The following is a 16181-nucleotide window of genomic DNA, read 5'->3' as shown; positions in this document are numbered from 1 at the left end:
GTCTCTTTTATTCCATCTTCCCATTAAAAGACTGTTGTGTGTGATCACTCTCTGCCTATCCAGGATCATTATTTTTACAGTTTCTCAACCACAGGGAAAGATCCATTTCTTTATATCTTTAAGTTGAAATATTAGATGGAAGGTCTTCTCTTAGTCTTCAAGACACAATAAAGATAAGTGTCTGAGAATGGTTTTTCTTTCAGATCCTGCCTCCTAAATCTTAAAAATTTAGCAGTAATTATGAGGAACTTCATTTCCATAAGGATAGACTACCAAAATATTCATGCATGGGGAATTCTTCTTTTGTCTTCACACAACACTGCTCAGCAGTGTCATGGATGGAGTGAGGCACTTCACTTGTAAGAGAGAAGTAGCAATATGTTTATTGATATAAAACAGTGATTTAATAAAGTTTGATAGTAAATGCAACAGTGGTTTAACAAGATTTGATGGCAAAGGTTCACTTGATACTTACTGCATAGAGGACAGGGTCAGACACAACTGTCAGGAAGACCCTCCTGTTGAGTCATGAGGTTCAGAATGGACCCCATTGCTTCCTGAGAGAGGAGTCTAGGTGCAGCTGGATCCACTCTTAGTCCCAGACTTGACCAGTGGTTTATGTTAAAAGGATTATCTGCGCACAATCAATCTTTTGTATCACCTAGCTAAGATTTCAGTTTTAGCATTAGTTTCCTCCCCGAATCCACTTTGAGTGGGATGCCACCATCATGACCAGACACATCCATTACAATTGCCATTGGTGGTTATCACTTGAATGGGGATACAGGAAATACAGGTCAGGTTGTGGGGGGGGAGAAGCGCACCACCACAGGCAGAGCCAGAAAAGAAGCATGAGTGGGTTGTGTTGCTGACCAAGCATTACAGGGGGACTAAATGTAGTATTAAATTCTTCCAATTATAACTGGATACAATAGATTGAATAACTAAAGGCATTGAAAGATATCTTTCATGAGGAACCTGAACAGTCAGTTGTGGGGTGGTTCTTTTGAACCATTTCCTACTAGAAATACCACACTGAACATTTTCTGTAAGCCAAGAAGGGGAAACTTTGCAATGGCCTGTTCCAGCTGTCCAAAGACATTGGAGATGGAGGATGGTGGCTTTTTCTTGTCAGAAATGTTGCATGCATGTCTATCCTTTCTTCCCTGTTTATGCATTAAAACATGTAGCTTCACCTCCTTCCTTGCATTTTTTAAAAATGAAACCAAAGTATATTTTGTAAACAATAAAAGAATTATTGTTTTTTTCTTATTACGCAGCTGTGTTAAGAACAGTTAGTTCAGCAGTTATCAAAATATTCTGTTCAATGTACATTATTAGCTTGTTTGGGCATCAGCAGGCTCCAGTCTCTGCTGTCATGTCTTGAAATGTGAATTTATTGCTTCTTCACAGAAGTGGCACCCAGAAAGGTGACAATAACCCCTAGACCATGCTCTCCCTCAAAGATAGTCACCTCTTCAGGGAGATGCAATAGGAGAAATGGATGCAACGGATGCAGTGTTTTCAAAATTACTATTTTAGGCTGTATAGCTTCTGCAGTTTGAACAAAGAAGTGTAGCATTGAACTGTTCAGTTTTCTGCAGTCATGTCTCTTTTCTCCTTCCCTGACCTATGAAAACCCTTACATTTAAAGATTGGCATTGTATCTTCATTCTTCTTTGGTAGAGGATGGGAGATCAGTTTGACAGGCAGCTTGGAGTAATTTAACTAGGGGCTGCCCCTCAAGTGGCCACACTCCACTCTCCCCCATTCTGGTTAAGAGTCCTGTGCTCGTTAAGCACAGCAGTGAGCTGAAAACTACTGCCTAAAAAAAAGGGGCACTTTTCAGCCTGGCTGGGGGTGTGACTACAGGATTTCTAAAGTCTACTAGAATAGGTAGTATCAGCCAAAATTCATAAAGTGTATGTATATTCCCTGAAAATTCTTGTTTATATTTCTCATGAGCAGGTGAGAGTGAGTGAAAATAATTGTTACTTTGGAAAGTTGAAATGGAAGTAAGTTTAAGGCTTTTGTGGATGTCATGGGAGTGCTCAGTCTGCCCTTGAGAATACTGGTAATGAGAGGCATTATATGTGAATGTAGTGTCATCCATTTCACGGATTATGAGACATCAGTTTCATACCCACCAGCATATAGAATTGTCAGACGTACTATTAAAAAATATATGAAAAGATACCCTGGCTCTATAGTAGCTATAATTGTTAGAGGTGCCATGTTGGATTTGCAGCTTTTTTAAGAGGTAATTCCTGTAATAGTTTCTTTTTTAATAAGCACTATCTAAGATGTAAAATGAAGGAAGAGGTTCAGGAAGTGACTTTAACATGTCAGGCTTTATAGAGTGCTGTAGATCTTTGTGGTTTACTCATTTGAACTTCCAATAACTGCATTTGAAGGGTCAGTAGTAGCTGTATGACCATGAACTCTAAAAATTACTATATTTCATATATTAAAAAAACTTTTGCTTTTTTTCAGCTGAATCAGCCATGTGTTTGAACATCCTGTACGCACAAACCTTTCAATATGCACTATTGATCTTTTTATGTCTTTGTTTTGGCTTTGGACTGATTGTAACATGATGTCCTTTTCTTGTGGTTTACAACCTGCTCACAACTATGATTTTAAGACTGTGGTTACTGTTTCTATTGTGCTGTAGCTATGCTCAGAGCTTTACAGAGAGAGACAGGTTCAAAAATGCTTACAGCTTAAAGTAAACTTCACATAGCATGTTGGCAAAAAGCAAAACAAGGTTAAGAGTGAGAGATTCTGATTTGTAGGCCATGAAGGACTGTAATGTTAATCACTTCTGACTCTGCACAAAGTACATGGATACTTTATTTATATTCTCCCTTCTTTCTGAGTATATTGAAATCAGGAAGGATAACTAGACAAAACGAGTGAGCAGAGGTTAGTAGATGTTTAATCAAAATATTGTAATTACAGGGGGAATATAAATGAGGAGGACAATTACAGCATGTTAGGACATGTACGTGACTATAGAAGGTATGCACAATATTACAGCTGTTTCTGAAGAAGCCATATTTACATGTCCCATGGGTTTCAGTTGCTACTGTCATGTGAATTGTTGCAGTGCTGTAGATAAAATATCAATAGCTATCTCGCTTTGTTTTGGGCAGCTGATATTAGAACTGCTGCTGTCACTGCAAATGTAAGGAGGTTATTTTTGAGTGAGTTCTGTGATTTGAGACTCTTTTCTCTCCTTTGTGGTCATAATAATCTTGGCTAATGCCTGAGCTTTTTTGCTAAAATTACCTCTCCGGCCATTTTCACTCTCAACACTGTAGTCCTCTATTAAGAATATAATTCACTTTTTTCATCATTCTTTGCTTCCGTGAGATTTTTTTGTGATACACTGGTCTGCATTCATTTGCATTTGTCATTTATAAGCCTGGACTCTTAGATGTTCTAAGTCTTTTTGGATTTGTCTGCACTGAGTCCCATTTATTTCCTGTTCCTTCAAATATTGGAAAAGTGAATACTATTTAGGTCACTGTGGTGAGTTGTCTCCAGTGGGGATAATTTAATAGGTTTTTCAGTGCATAATGGTATGCAAATAATATACCTCTGCCTCATGTGGGAATAGACTAAATATATGCACAAGCTTTCTGTGACCTTAATAGGTTTGTAGGCATCATAATACACCATGTGCTGCTGTAGCATAGTATCTGGTGTACAAATACTTCAACTGTGGTTCAGGGCAAAGAAATGTATGAAATAACTCTGTGGATTTAGTATGTGATCCATGCACCTTACTGTGTATGGAAGTGTATATTGGCGATATAACTGATTTACTTTGTAACATAAGCAGTAGGTTTTAATAATAGTCACCATTAATAAAACAGAAGATGCTTAATGTCTTAGACTTAGAACATACTAATTCATTACACTGCATGATGCAAGATGAAACTGAAAAATATACAGTAAAATGATAAATAAGTTACTCTGTTAGACTGTTTTTATGTTTATGATGTTTCACATGTTAAAGTACCTTTTAAAATTTTTGCTTCTTTTTAGTTTATTTTTATTACAGGTTCTAGAGCAATTCAGGGAACAGATGCTGCATTTTAAAAAAGCTTTGCTTTAGTAAAGCTTTCTGTGCAAGAGAGTGCATTCTTCCTAAAACTTCATTTTACTTAAATTAACTTGTATTTCCACTGAGGATGGCTTATATTAAGCACAAAGGGAGGCTTAGCGGTTTAGGCTTCCATCAAATAAACTGCATAACTAAAAAGAGAAGATGCCAAGCCTCACACTCTTGTACTTGAAAGTATTGTGTTCTCTCTCTTGGGAGCTCGAGATTAGAGAAATTATAAAGGCTTTGCATAAAAACAGGGAGTTAGAATTAATTTTTGCTTAAGCAGGGAAGTGTCAAAAGCCTATTATGGTAATTTTTCAATTTTGTCTTAACTCTTCACACATTTTAAAATAGTTGTACAATTGAGTGGAGGCATAATTGATGTGTTGTGGTTTCTCTTTTTTTCCTTGGGCCATCATAAAACGTAGCTTAGGTGCACTTAGGAAGAAGTTGGTGTGCTAATTAAGTAGATGAAAATCTTCGTATCATAGTGAGAAAATTTGCCTAATGGATTGGAATAGTATTCTAAGAATGATTCCCCTATTATTAATTACATCCAAGTACCAAATATCAATATTACATGAAGACAATTAAACCACAGAAACCTTAGTGAGAAAGCGTAATTCCTAGGAGTAGAATTTTGGGGTTGCAGAGACTATCATGTTCATTATTATAGTAAACAAAACAGTAGCAGTAAAAGTCTACGTTTAAAAAAAAAAAGTTACTTTATTCATGGTCATTTAATGTAAATTAAAAACTGAAAATATCATTGAATGAAGAGCTACTGCTACATTTATTTTGTTAATCTTTATTGAATTAAAAAATTATAAATCTTGTCTGTATCATAACAGCCTATGAAGTGCTAGTGTAGTAATCTAAAATTTATGCTTGACCTAAAATAATTTTAGGACTTTCCTAATTAAAGGAAAACTGATTTATCAAAACCTTTTAATGGTAAATTAAATCACTTTTTCTTTTAGCAAATACAGTATTTAACAGAAGAAGTACTGTTCCAGAGTTGCTTTCAGTTTGGTGATTGGTTTTGCTGTTCCATAGGAGGAGTCCTTAGTGGAACAAGCTTTGCGCTTGGAATGAGACTTACTGGCAGATGTGAAAGTAAGCATGTTGTGGCTTAACCCCAGCCAGCAACTAAGCCCCACACAGCCACTCGCTCACTCCCCCCTGCTGGGATAGGGAAGAAAATTGGAAGAGTAAAAGAGAAAACTCGTGGGTTGAGATAAAGACAGTTCAATAAGTAAAGCAAAAGCTGTGCACACAAGCAAAGCAAAGCAAAACAAAGAATTAATTCACCACCTCTCATCAGCTGACAGGTGTTCAGCCATCTCCAGGAAGGCGACTCCATCACGTCTAACAGTTACTTGAGAAGACAAAATGCCATAACTCTGAATGTCCCCCCCTTCCTTCTTCTTCCCTCAGCTTTATAAGCAGAGCATGCTGCCATATGGTGTGGGATATCCCAGGGGTCAGTTGGGGTCAGCTGTCCCGGCTGTGTCCCCTCCCAACTTCTTGTGCACCCCCAGTCTCCTCGCTGGTGGGGTGAGAGGCAGAAGAGCCCTTGGCTCTGTGTCAGCACTGCCTAGCAATAATGAAAACATCCCTGTGTTATCAACACTTTCCAGCACAAATCCAAACCATAGCCCCATATTAGATACAGTGAAGAAAAGTAACTCTACCCCAGCCAAAACCAGTACAAAGCAATACTCCAAAGTGATCACTGATTAGTAAGACTTTTGTTTTTATATGCAGAGAAGGGGCCTCTTTCCTGGATTTCAGCTTATTTTTCTGCAGAAGCCCCTTTGGGCTACAGAAGAGCTGCGTTTGGCATCTCCAAATTATGCCCAACTTGTTGAGAATTTTTCTGGCTTTGTCTACAATAGAAACTGGCAAAAAGACAGAGGTGTATTCTGCTTTATCACCTTTCCTGACACTGCTGAATGGCTTCTGTCAAGGCCAGCTGTCGTTTTGTCTTGATGTGTACTTTACAGTGGTCTGATTCTTCCTTAGCTCTTCTCTCCCCAAAAGCTGTGAATGGGAACTACCTGACTAAAAGTACAATATGGTTGTGCAGTTTTTGTGAGATGAGGCCTGGATAGGAGGGTTCTGGCTTATAAATTAGTTCTCCAGTCTGCAGGTTTTTGGTGTTTTGTATTTGTGTCCCTGGATTAATAATGCCAGGAATAACAAAGCCAAGTGCGTGCATGGATATGTGCGTGTGGAGTGGAGGGAAAGGAGGGGGTATGCTGTTAGATCCTTAGGCAAAGGTCAAAGTATTTCTTAGTCTTTATTCCTTACTTTATTGCTTAATACTGATTGCACTGGGCATAGAAACAACATTAGTGTGTGTGTAAGCACATGTGTCATTTGAGTGTAAGACTAAATTCTTGACTTTGTGTCACCTGTCACTAAATATATGCAGGATCAGGACCTTTCTATATAAAGATTACTGAAGTATGTTATAGTAGGTTGTCCAAGATGCAAGATTTAATTCAGTTTTCTGGTGTCAGGTCACTGTTCTGTAACATTTTCATTTCTCACATAAACTTGTACAGTTTTTATTTAATCATCACTTTTTTATTGTTTACACATGGAAGCTTCTCTGATAGTGTTTATTTAAGTGGTATTTCAGTGAGTAGTAAAATTAGCAGTAACAGTTTTGCTAGGTTTTTTTCTTCTATCTACTATATTTCTTCTGGGCTTATGCAGCATAAAAAGTAGCTGTTACCAATAAGCTCACATTGATAAGGAAGAAATATAAATGTTATCAATCTTAGCTTGATGTATTTTGCAGTGCTGTGATGGCAGATACCTTTAGGAACACTTTCCCTCAGGTGAAGGCACTGTTAGCTCCAAATATATCCACACATTTATCCCACTTAACCGTGTAAACTTAGTGGGGCGTTATTGGTGATTTTTTTGTGTTAAGTTAATTATATTTTGTTTACCCTTCAGTAGCATGCCGTGAGGAACACAGCAATGTAACTCACAAGCTCTTGACAGGTCTGATGAATGGCCAGAGATAGAGATATTGGCAGGCTGCTCTCTAGTGCTCTGTCTAGAATTGTTTTCCTAAATAATTCAGAGGGTTGAAATTTGATGAAATCATTTCCATTTGAAGAATGAATGGAAGGGGTAAATGAATGAAGACTCCAGTAACGGAGCAGTTGTATTCATACTGCTGGACAGACAAGACAGCACCCTGCATTGTCGTTCCTGCGCAAATTTGTTGCATGAGGTTGTGATTCAGCTTTGTGCAAGCGATTACTTCTGTGGTGACGGGCTTTCTTGCTCAGTGTGTGGCACCTGCCATAGCCAGTGCTCTCCTCCCCTCAGCCTCCCCCCAGGGTGAGAGGCCCTGCACACTGATAGCAGTCTCCTCTGGCTCGGTGTTCCTGGAGAAGTCCAGCTCCAGTGGTGGGGCTCAGTGAATTAGGGAGTGATCATATATTTTCAGGAGGGAGTGCTTATCACAAAAGACCATCTACAAGTACATGGCTGACAGATGATGAATAGTACTTACAGGGGACTGAGTGACAACATGACATCAATAGGTTAGTAACCTGTAGTTAGTTTAGATGGTAGGCAGGAAAGGTGCAACTGGTTTGCCACTAGATCAAACTATCTGTGGGCTTATCTTTTTTTAAAGACTTACCCTTTTGGAAAGATGTTGATACTTGTTTACATGTAGCAGTCTGGGAGGGTGTATACTCAGCTACACTCATTCTTCCAGAAAGATGGTCTTTGTTGAGCCCCACGTAGCATTCAACTGATGAACAGAGTGTCATGCAGATGTCATATGGGAACAGTGAATATTTATGATACCATAAATCTGCCTTTCTTTCTTAATGGCAGCTGCCTACAAAAACTCTTTGCAGGAATGTATCTACTCTTCGGGGCTCCTTGTTCTTTGACATACCAAGCGTAACAGAAGTGGTTTTCTGGTGTAGGTGTAATTATGTGCAGCCACTAAATAAGTGTCTGTATTACTTACTGCTGTGCCCATGTTTTATGATTTGTTTTCAAAGTTGTATAGCCAAATCTAGAATAGCCAGAAGTATTAGGCTGGTATTTCAGAATATTCTTTTTCCTTTTCCTTTTTTTCTGCTCACGTAGAAAGCACGTGCAACATAAACATGGGTGAGAGTACTTGTCTGGCTTATGAGTGCAAAACTACTGAATACAACAATTGCCTTTAGAAGCTGGGTGGTGGTGGGAAACAAACTGATCTATCACTAGCTGTAATATACTGATTTCTCACTGAAAATGTAAATGTTTTTCAATAAAAACACATCCATATTTGATCTTGTTCATATAAATCTGCAGGCACCTTTTGCCTCAGCTTTGCTTCTCCCTCCATCCATTTTTTCATGCCTGCCTCTTAAATGTAATGCTGTTTTGAGTTGTGCAGCTGGAGCTAGAAAGTGTGGAGCTCTACTGCACACACAGATAGTGTAGCACACAGCTCAGGGCTAAGGAGAACTTTTTAAATTATAGTTGTAGATATTAAAAAAAATAACAGTAAAAACTACATAAATAAGGAATATTTATTTGGATTCCAGTTTCTTAAAATGGCTGTTGAAATATTTTATTAGTTCTTGTACTCAATATAGCATATTGAGTATAAGATCTAGTGCTGTCTAACATCTGGTGTTAATACAGGCTGTCACCTGGAAATAAATGAATAGGTACTTACGGGATATCCAAAAAAAAAAGTGTGGTTAAAAGCATCACTACTATTTTGAAACGAATAGCATAATAATTTATGAACATCATGGTTTCTCTATATAAACAGAAACAACTTTGTTTGAATTTGAATGATCAAAATTATGTTTCATAATAGAAGTTCTAAGACATACAGTTAATTTTACGAGATTAAGAAAAAGACCTGCCTTAGAGCATATTGATCTAAAAGCATTTGAATGGACTCACCTTGTGGCCCAGAGAGACACTATGGGAAATCCAAGTTAGATTTCCAAGGAGGAAGTGGGAGTGCTGTGCCCCTTGGAAAGGTTGGGCTGGGTGAGGCTGGTACTTGGAGGAATCATTGCAGACTAGAACAGGTAGGAGACCACGCATGCATGTACTGCCTTGTCTCTGTGGAGCTGAGAGGTTGGTTCTGGTTCTGCTCCCACTGGCAACATGACGTTGTATTTGTATGGACAAGATCGGCACCGTAGAAGACTTGGAGATAATCTTTTCCCAGGGGAATGTGACGAATACGTGCTTCTTGGAAGAATAGTGCTCTGAGAATAGCTTGGCCCTACTTACACAATTGTATTTTTGTGAATACAAAATATCTTTGTCCCTCTAGCAGCCTCTACACCCCCCTTTCACCTTTGTTCTTTGCAGCTGCTGCTGCTGTTTGCTTAACCCAAAGTTGTGGTAGCAGCGAGCTGCTTTTATATCTGATCATATTTAGAGGTCCTCTCAGCTGGGGTCTGTCTGCCTCACTAGTGAATATTTTTGCCATTTTCTGACCCCCTCCAGTGTAAGGATCTCAAGGAGTTTATCTCTCCGTTTGTGGCATGGCACTGTGCACTGAGTGCCTTTAGTCTTGTTTTTGCTAATAATCCTCATCTTGTTTAATTAAATATAAACATTAAAAAAAAGGATGCTTCTCAAGGTAGTGGTGGCCAAGTTTTGAATACCAAGTCTACTTAATTAAGCTGCTCATCTTATATTTTTGCATGCTTCAGTTGGCATGAAGCTTTGTGTTTGGGAATGTAATTCATATATTTGCTGTGGACTTAGTTGCCCTTTTATGAAAAATCATGATCATGGCTTCATATAAGAGTATGAATTTGATTATAATTTAAAAAATAGTTTGTTTACTATACCTTAAATAGATGTAGTTGGGTTGGTTTTTTTTTTCTAAATACAACTTTATATTATGACTTTTTTCACCTTTACCCTAAAGCATACGTGAGTTCCGTAATGTAGCTCAGTGGTAGCTGAGCAGGTAAGAGCTCAGCCCTTGTACCTCAGCAGAGGTAAGGGCTCTGCTCTGACAGGCTGTCAAAGGCAGATACGAGTGGTTACTGCTTCCAGTACAGAGATGTGTGTGTTAGCTTTGGATGTAGCACATCACACGCCTTGGTTTGGAGGCCCCCTGGTACAGTCCCTATTGTGTTTGCCAGGTGGGCATCATTCATCTGAGCGCTGGCTTGTCCAGGAATTAAACTGCACTGGGTCCCAGGTGCTGGGAAAGCTCCCTTTGATTAGAAGAAGTATATTATGTGTTGTGTCACAGGTTGGAAGATTAATGAATAATTGTTAAACCGCTAAAAGCACTTTAAAGTGCTATGAAATGCTGAGAGATAACACTGAAAGTAGAGAATAATACGTAGAAGTTCATTTCTAAAAAGCCCTTATAGATTACATATTTTGGAAGGAAATGAAAAACTAAAGCTATCATAACAGTATTGTAGTTCATATTACGGTGATTATACAGTTTTCAAAGTAAATATTTAAAATGCAGTTGTTGGCATTGATATGTTAATTTAGTTTAAGTGCTGTTCTTTCCCATATCCTTCATGAGTTTTTGTTGTTGATGAGTGAACTTTCTTCATTATTTTGTTAATATTGGAGATATCAGTAATCACAGCACTGTGGTTAATAAATAAAACCTGGGAGATTAGACAAAAGTGCTTTAAATTGTTTTGCAGATTAACAGGCGCCATTTATGTTGGAGTTCTCTTATTACTTTAATCTTGCTGTGGGCACAAAAGAGGATTAAACTATTACTAGATGGCTGGGGTTATTTGATTTCTCCCACCCCCCTGCAAGGACCCCAAATCCAAACTGTAACTGACAAATTAGAAGTGCACACTTCCCCTAAAAGCTTTGAGGACATACTTTATGCTGTGATTTGCTTGTGATACATATAAGTTCATTCTGAAATTAAACTTTGTTATGTGCTTTGTTGTAAGAATTGAGAGGATTACCCAGTTTGAAATTTTAAATTGCAAGTAAACCTGAATTGTTGTGGAGTGCCTCTTGGAAATACATAATGTGCTCTTGGCACGGTACACCACATAGCAGAATTTGGCTTTTCCAAGGAGTTTCCTGGTCCTTCAGTTTGAGATCAGTGGGTTTTTTTCTGTGATGAGAAGCAGGCGCGGGTTGTTTTAGTTTTGGATCTGAGGTTGGCCTTGGTTTTCAAAGACCTGTTTTGAAATGTGAATCTTTCTTTTTTCAAATTTCAATACTGGTCTTTAGCACAGATCCTAACATTACATTAGGTATCTTGAGAAACAAGAAAGAAAACCTTCAGTATTGCAATGGAAGAAATAGAAATGTTCGTTTAAATGGAGAACGACCAAGAAGAAAACTTGGAAATTTACACCCCAGAATACATAAAATTCACCCCAGTGATCTAATAATGATGGCGAGTACCACACAGACAGGCAGCAAGCGTACTTCACTTCCCTGCGAGTGCTTGCTCACCCCAAGACTGGTAGAGGTGGAGAACTCCACAGAGGGGCATGCACTGGATTTCCCCCCAGTGCTGTCACTGCTGCTGTTTGACAGGCAGCCCCAGAACCCGGGGTGATATTTTATACCACACGTGCTGCAATAAGTAGGACAAAACTGGGTACAGGGCACTCTGCACTGAAACTCCAGAGAGAATTAAGCAGGGATTAATTTGAAATACGATAGCTGCCACTTTAATGGACTTGTTGGAACACAGCACTTAGAATGTTTTATGTTTGTGCAGTTACATATGGATATTTTGCACTCATGGTACAAACACACACCATCTGCCTTAGGTTGGGAAGAACATCCCCCATAACAAGGGTGATGTGCACATTCATTTTTAAGGTTTTGCCCACTTTTTTAAAGCCCTGTTTGGAATAAGAGGAGACTGAAGAATTTGCGTATCCCTTTTCCATTTGGGAATTACTCCATTCCTGGCTGTATGCACTGACTCTGCTGCTATCGCCCAAATGCAGATTCTGGGTTTAACCCAAAGCTTGCTGTATGAATGTTTTTGTCCTTATTGAGGACACTAATGTAAAGGGAGTTCTGTTAGAAGACGACTGTAGAGTTGGATTATAATGATATTTAACACAGTGTTTTCTATGTGAAATGTTAATACATGATGTTTTAAATCTTATTCCTGTTCTGATGTAACATTTTAAAATTAAACCATTCTTAATCTAATTACCACTTCAGCTTTAATACTTTTTTATTATTTTTTGCATAAAACTCATTTTAATTGGAGTAAGAAGTATTGCATGTGTTATGAAACACCTTCATTGAAAGTCTTGGATACTTTCCATTTGGGTCCCTACAGACCCATCCAGTCTGAAAATACACTGTTTTATCCTCTCCTTAATTACAGTACTTGGAGCAACTCTCTGTTAACTGTTGTTAAGTTCCACAGGATAATGAGTCTACCAGAACTGGAGAGCATACAACAGAAAACTGTTCACAGGAGGAAGCTTGCTGTTGCTTAGCTACCTATCTTTTTAATTTGGAATCTCCAGCAATTCGATAATGACTAGCCCTTAAGCTGCTAAATGTATTTGTTCATGACACACTGTACCATTTTATACGTGCATTTCACCAATGTGTTACTGCTGCTGTTGTAGAGATAAAGAGGGCATTTATAATGGGGTTGTATTGTGGCGTAAATCACAAAACCTAATATCAGTTACATAAGCAGGACTTGGTATACTAAGTTCTTAGGTGGGTCTGCTACAACAATGAAATTCAGAATAACTTGAGCCAAAAGAGCTGTTGTCTCTGCTCCTCCATATCAGTCCCAAATATGAGATAGTTATGCATAATTTGTAAGTACTGCAACCAATCTATAGTCTTTTAATAGTACACATTCTCACATCAATTTAGGCATAATAAAGATACATAATTAATTGCAAATTAAAAGACTGCAACACTTAACATTTTTTTGTCCATGTAGCATTTTCTTGCAAGTGAGAAAATGCCTGACTTTCAAAAATTGCCTGACTTTCACAGAAATTTGCTGGAGTAAGACTCTGAACTAGGCAATGTTCACAGGATAAATACTGAATTATGTTTTTTTTTAGAAATCTGTGAAAAACTTTATATTCACTAATGCTTTCTGATCAGTCCTAAAATTGATATAAAGGGGTAGTTTATCTAGGGATTGCTTATGGCCACAGAACTGGTATAAGCATAGAAAGAAATTCTGTCTTTTCTAAATCTTTTTCTAGTATGTAGGTCTAAAAAGGAAACTTTTTCCTTTGCTGTTAAAGGGATTCTTGCTTACTTTAATAGTTTTTCCCATTAGGAGAGATCTCTGTGACTCTTTCCGCCTGCCTGCACAAAATAGTCAAAGCAGCTTCTGCAGCAATACAGCTGAGACTAACGTATGTTTATAGAAGGACATTCTGCCTTGGCCTCTGACTTCATTACACAACGCTGCTGGCGTAGCTGTGACAGCTCGGAGTGATGCGCGCTTCCTCGCTGGCATAGGTACACTGGCAGTGCTTTTGGCAGTGACACAGCTGTGCCAAGAGCAAAGAATTGCTGGGTTTGCAGTTACAGTGGTGCCGGCTGAAAGCTCTCTACCAGTCTATGTTACAAGTACAAATTGCTGACATAATTTATGGAAGCAGCGACACTATCTTACCTGTAAATGGGTGTGATTCACAGGCGCAAAATGCAGCTTTTTGTAAAGGAACTTCAGTGCTATTTGCTGCTTAGCTGACATGCCCAGCTGGATGAAGATTTGTTACTGAAGTTTTCTATGTTGTATTTGTTATGATTTTAGAAGGATGAACTTCTCAGTTTGACAGCTAATTAAATTTTTAATTCAGTAATGAACTTTCTTGGGAATCTGTGATCAAGTTAATTTAAAGAAAATTACATATTTCAGCTCCTCCAGATATAGTTTGTAGGTTTAAACATGAATCTGTATAATCCAGTTTTAGGTATTCATAAGGTTTTGATGTCTGTGTGCCCCTAGTGGAAAATACTGGCATATTTAGTATAATTTTGTGCTCAATTAACCTCAGTATTGACTTACAGATGTACAACAGAGTTGCATCTCTTTGCCCTTTTATTGTGGTTTAATATTTATGTGTAGATTTCAGTTTTTGGGTGTGTAAATCTTTCTCATCAAGATAATTTAGTTTTAAGTTTACTAAGAATGTAGCTCTTGTATGGCTTCATATGTATTTTTTGTCATGCCTTCATGTTTTTAATATTTCACATTTTAACATTGCATCCCATGGCTTTAAACCAACTATATGTATGTCCTTGATTTCCCAGCGCGGAGCCACAGCCGCACTGGTCTCCTTTTCCTTGTGGAATTCCATGGAGGCTTCAGTACATGGCATGACAAAATGTAAAACCATACTCATAGATCACCTTATAAATATTTATTCATATAAATTCTTTAAAGAAATTAAATTACGTGTTCTATACAAAATAGGAGAGAGAGGCTTTTAGTGTCACTGTCTGCAAATTGAAGTCATTTGTCTAGAAGGGTCAGGTGCCACTTTGTGGTAAGGAATTTGTCTGAGATCCAAGAAGGGAAAGATTGATAGTACAAAGAGATTGATGAAACAGGCACTGCAATATGCATACGAAGTTACGGGTTAATTAGGAGGATTTAAACAAGAAAGTTCCTTTGTGTGGAGAAGTGTCATGAGCTGTTACTTTCAGAAGCGAGGTGTGCTGGCAGCCTTTTTGAACATGCAGACTTGATTTTCTGAGATGTTTATATGGAGATGTGTGATTGTGAATATCAGCGAGGTGGCAGATTACCAACAGCAAGTACACTGCAGCTGCTGAGTGCTTCTTAGGAAATTGGGTGGTTTGCATATAAAGACACCAGCTCTGCTCATATCTTTGGTTTTGTTGTTGTTGATGTAAATTATAATGCTGGTTCTGTGATTCCTGTATCAGAGTAAAATCATTAATATTTCAGAATGCCAAGTTCTTCAGGTGTCTCAAGTGACATGACTATTTGTTGTACTTTTTAATTACAAGCATGGTACTTAAAGAAAAATCCTAAAGCTAAAACTATGTAGCTTAGAAAATGGGAGCTGAGCAATCAACAAACATTGTTTTCCTGTTGATAGGAAAGCTGTTTTGAAAGAACAGACGCTGCAAACTGTTCCTTATTGCATTAAAGTTCACCAGCCACCTGGTACATTTAGTGGAGAACGACAAGCTTCCATACACAGATTAATGCAGAAATTGAAACAGTACCATCTTTTGTAATAGTTACTCACATGGCAGAAAGAGAATTTTAAATTTGACTTAGATGCAACAAAACCAAAATACTCTATGCCCCTTGTGTCTCATTCTATACACGGACAAAATAGTGCAAGTCTTTCACCAAGGCAGGAATAAAAAGCTCAGCAAGCACTTCAGTATTTATTATTGTAATAGTAAATCATCTCTGTCTGCCTAGAAGATCTGTAAAACATACCTGCTGAGGGCAGGAGTAAGCACAGGCATGAGGGACTGAGTTATGCTTCTAAATACTGTAATTCTGATATTTTTGTTATGATAGTCTTAACTAAAATTTTGCATTCATATAGCTTCACCTTATTCTTAGCCCCAGAGACAGATTTTGGGGCACATAGCAGCTCTTATCTTCTACAATCTATTTCTCACTGAATATGGAGTAGCTAAATTTTTTTTTAAATAAGAGGAGGAAGAGGACAGACAAGTTTTATCTTGTCTTACTGCTAAGTGTGAGATAGAAAAGGCCTAAACAAATTGCAGTGTATTGCTTTTTACTGAAGATGAAAAAGTTGTTGAAAGGACAGGTATTTGAATTGCAGAATATATTCCTACATTAAGGAAAGGCAGTTAGACTCAATGAGGCCCCTGGGAAATGTGATTGACATTAAAAACAATCCTATTTTGTTTTATGATATTCCTATAATAATGAATCTTAGCTTCTTATGTGGTTAGATATCTGTTTATTCACATAATTCTGAGTACAAAAGGAGCTGTAGAAAACATTCTAGGTAGTGGAAAAACAACACCATCTTTTCTCTTTCACATTTTCACTTGTAGGAACTGTTTTTCATACTCACAGCATTTT

The 16181-nt window shown here is 37.9% G+C and overlaps 2 protein-coding genes across 3 annotated transcripts in view; one reads left to right on the top strand and one right to left on the bottom strand.

Moving 5' to 3' along the window:
- The window catches only part of ST6GALNAC5 (ST6 N-acetylgalactosaminide alpha-2,6-sialyltransferase 5), a 116511-nt gene that overhangs the window by 14538 nt on the left and 85792 nt on the right, over window positions 1-16181 (bottom strand). The gene's annotated exons all lie outside the window — the stretch shown is intronic.
- The window catches only part of PIGK (phosphatidylinositol glycan anchor biosynthesis class K), a 71847-nt gene that overhangs the window by 54090 nt on the left and 1576 nt on the right, over window positions 1-16181 (top strand). The gene's annotated exons all lie outside the window — the stretch shown is intronic.

The sequence above is a fragment of the Strix uralensis genome, chromosome 8, assembly GCF_047716275.1.
Source record: "Strix uralensis isolate ZFMK-TIS-50842 chromosome 8, bStrUra1, whole genome shotgun sequence".
Lineage (NCBI taxonomy): Eukaryota > Metazoa > Chordata > Aves > Strigiformes > Strigidae > Strix > Strix uralensis.
The sequence above is the reverse complement of the archived record's forward strand: the minus strand, read 5'-3'. Positions and strand labels throughout refer to the sequence as shown.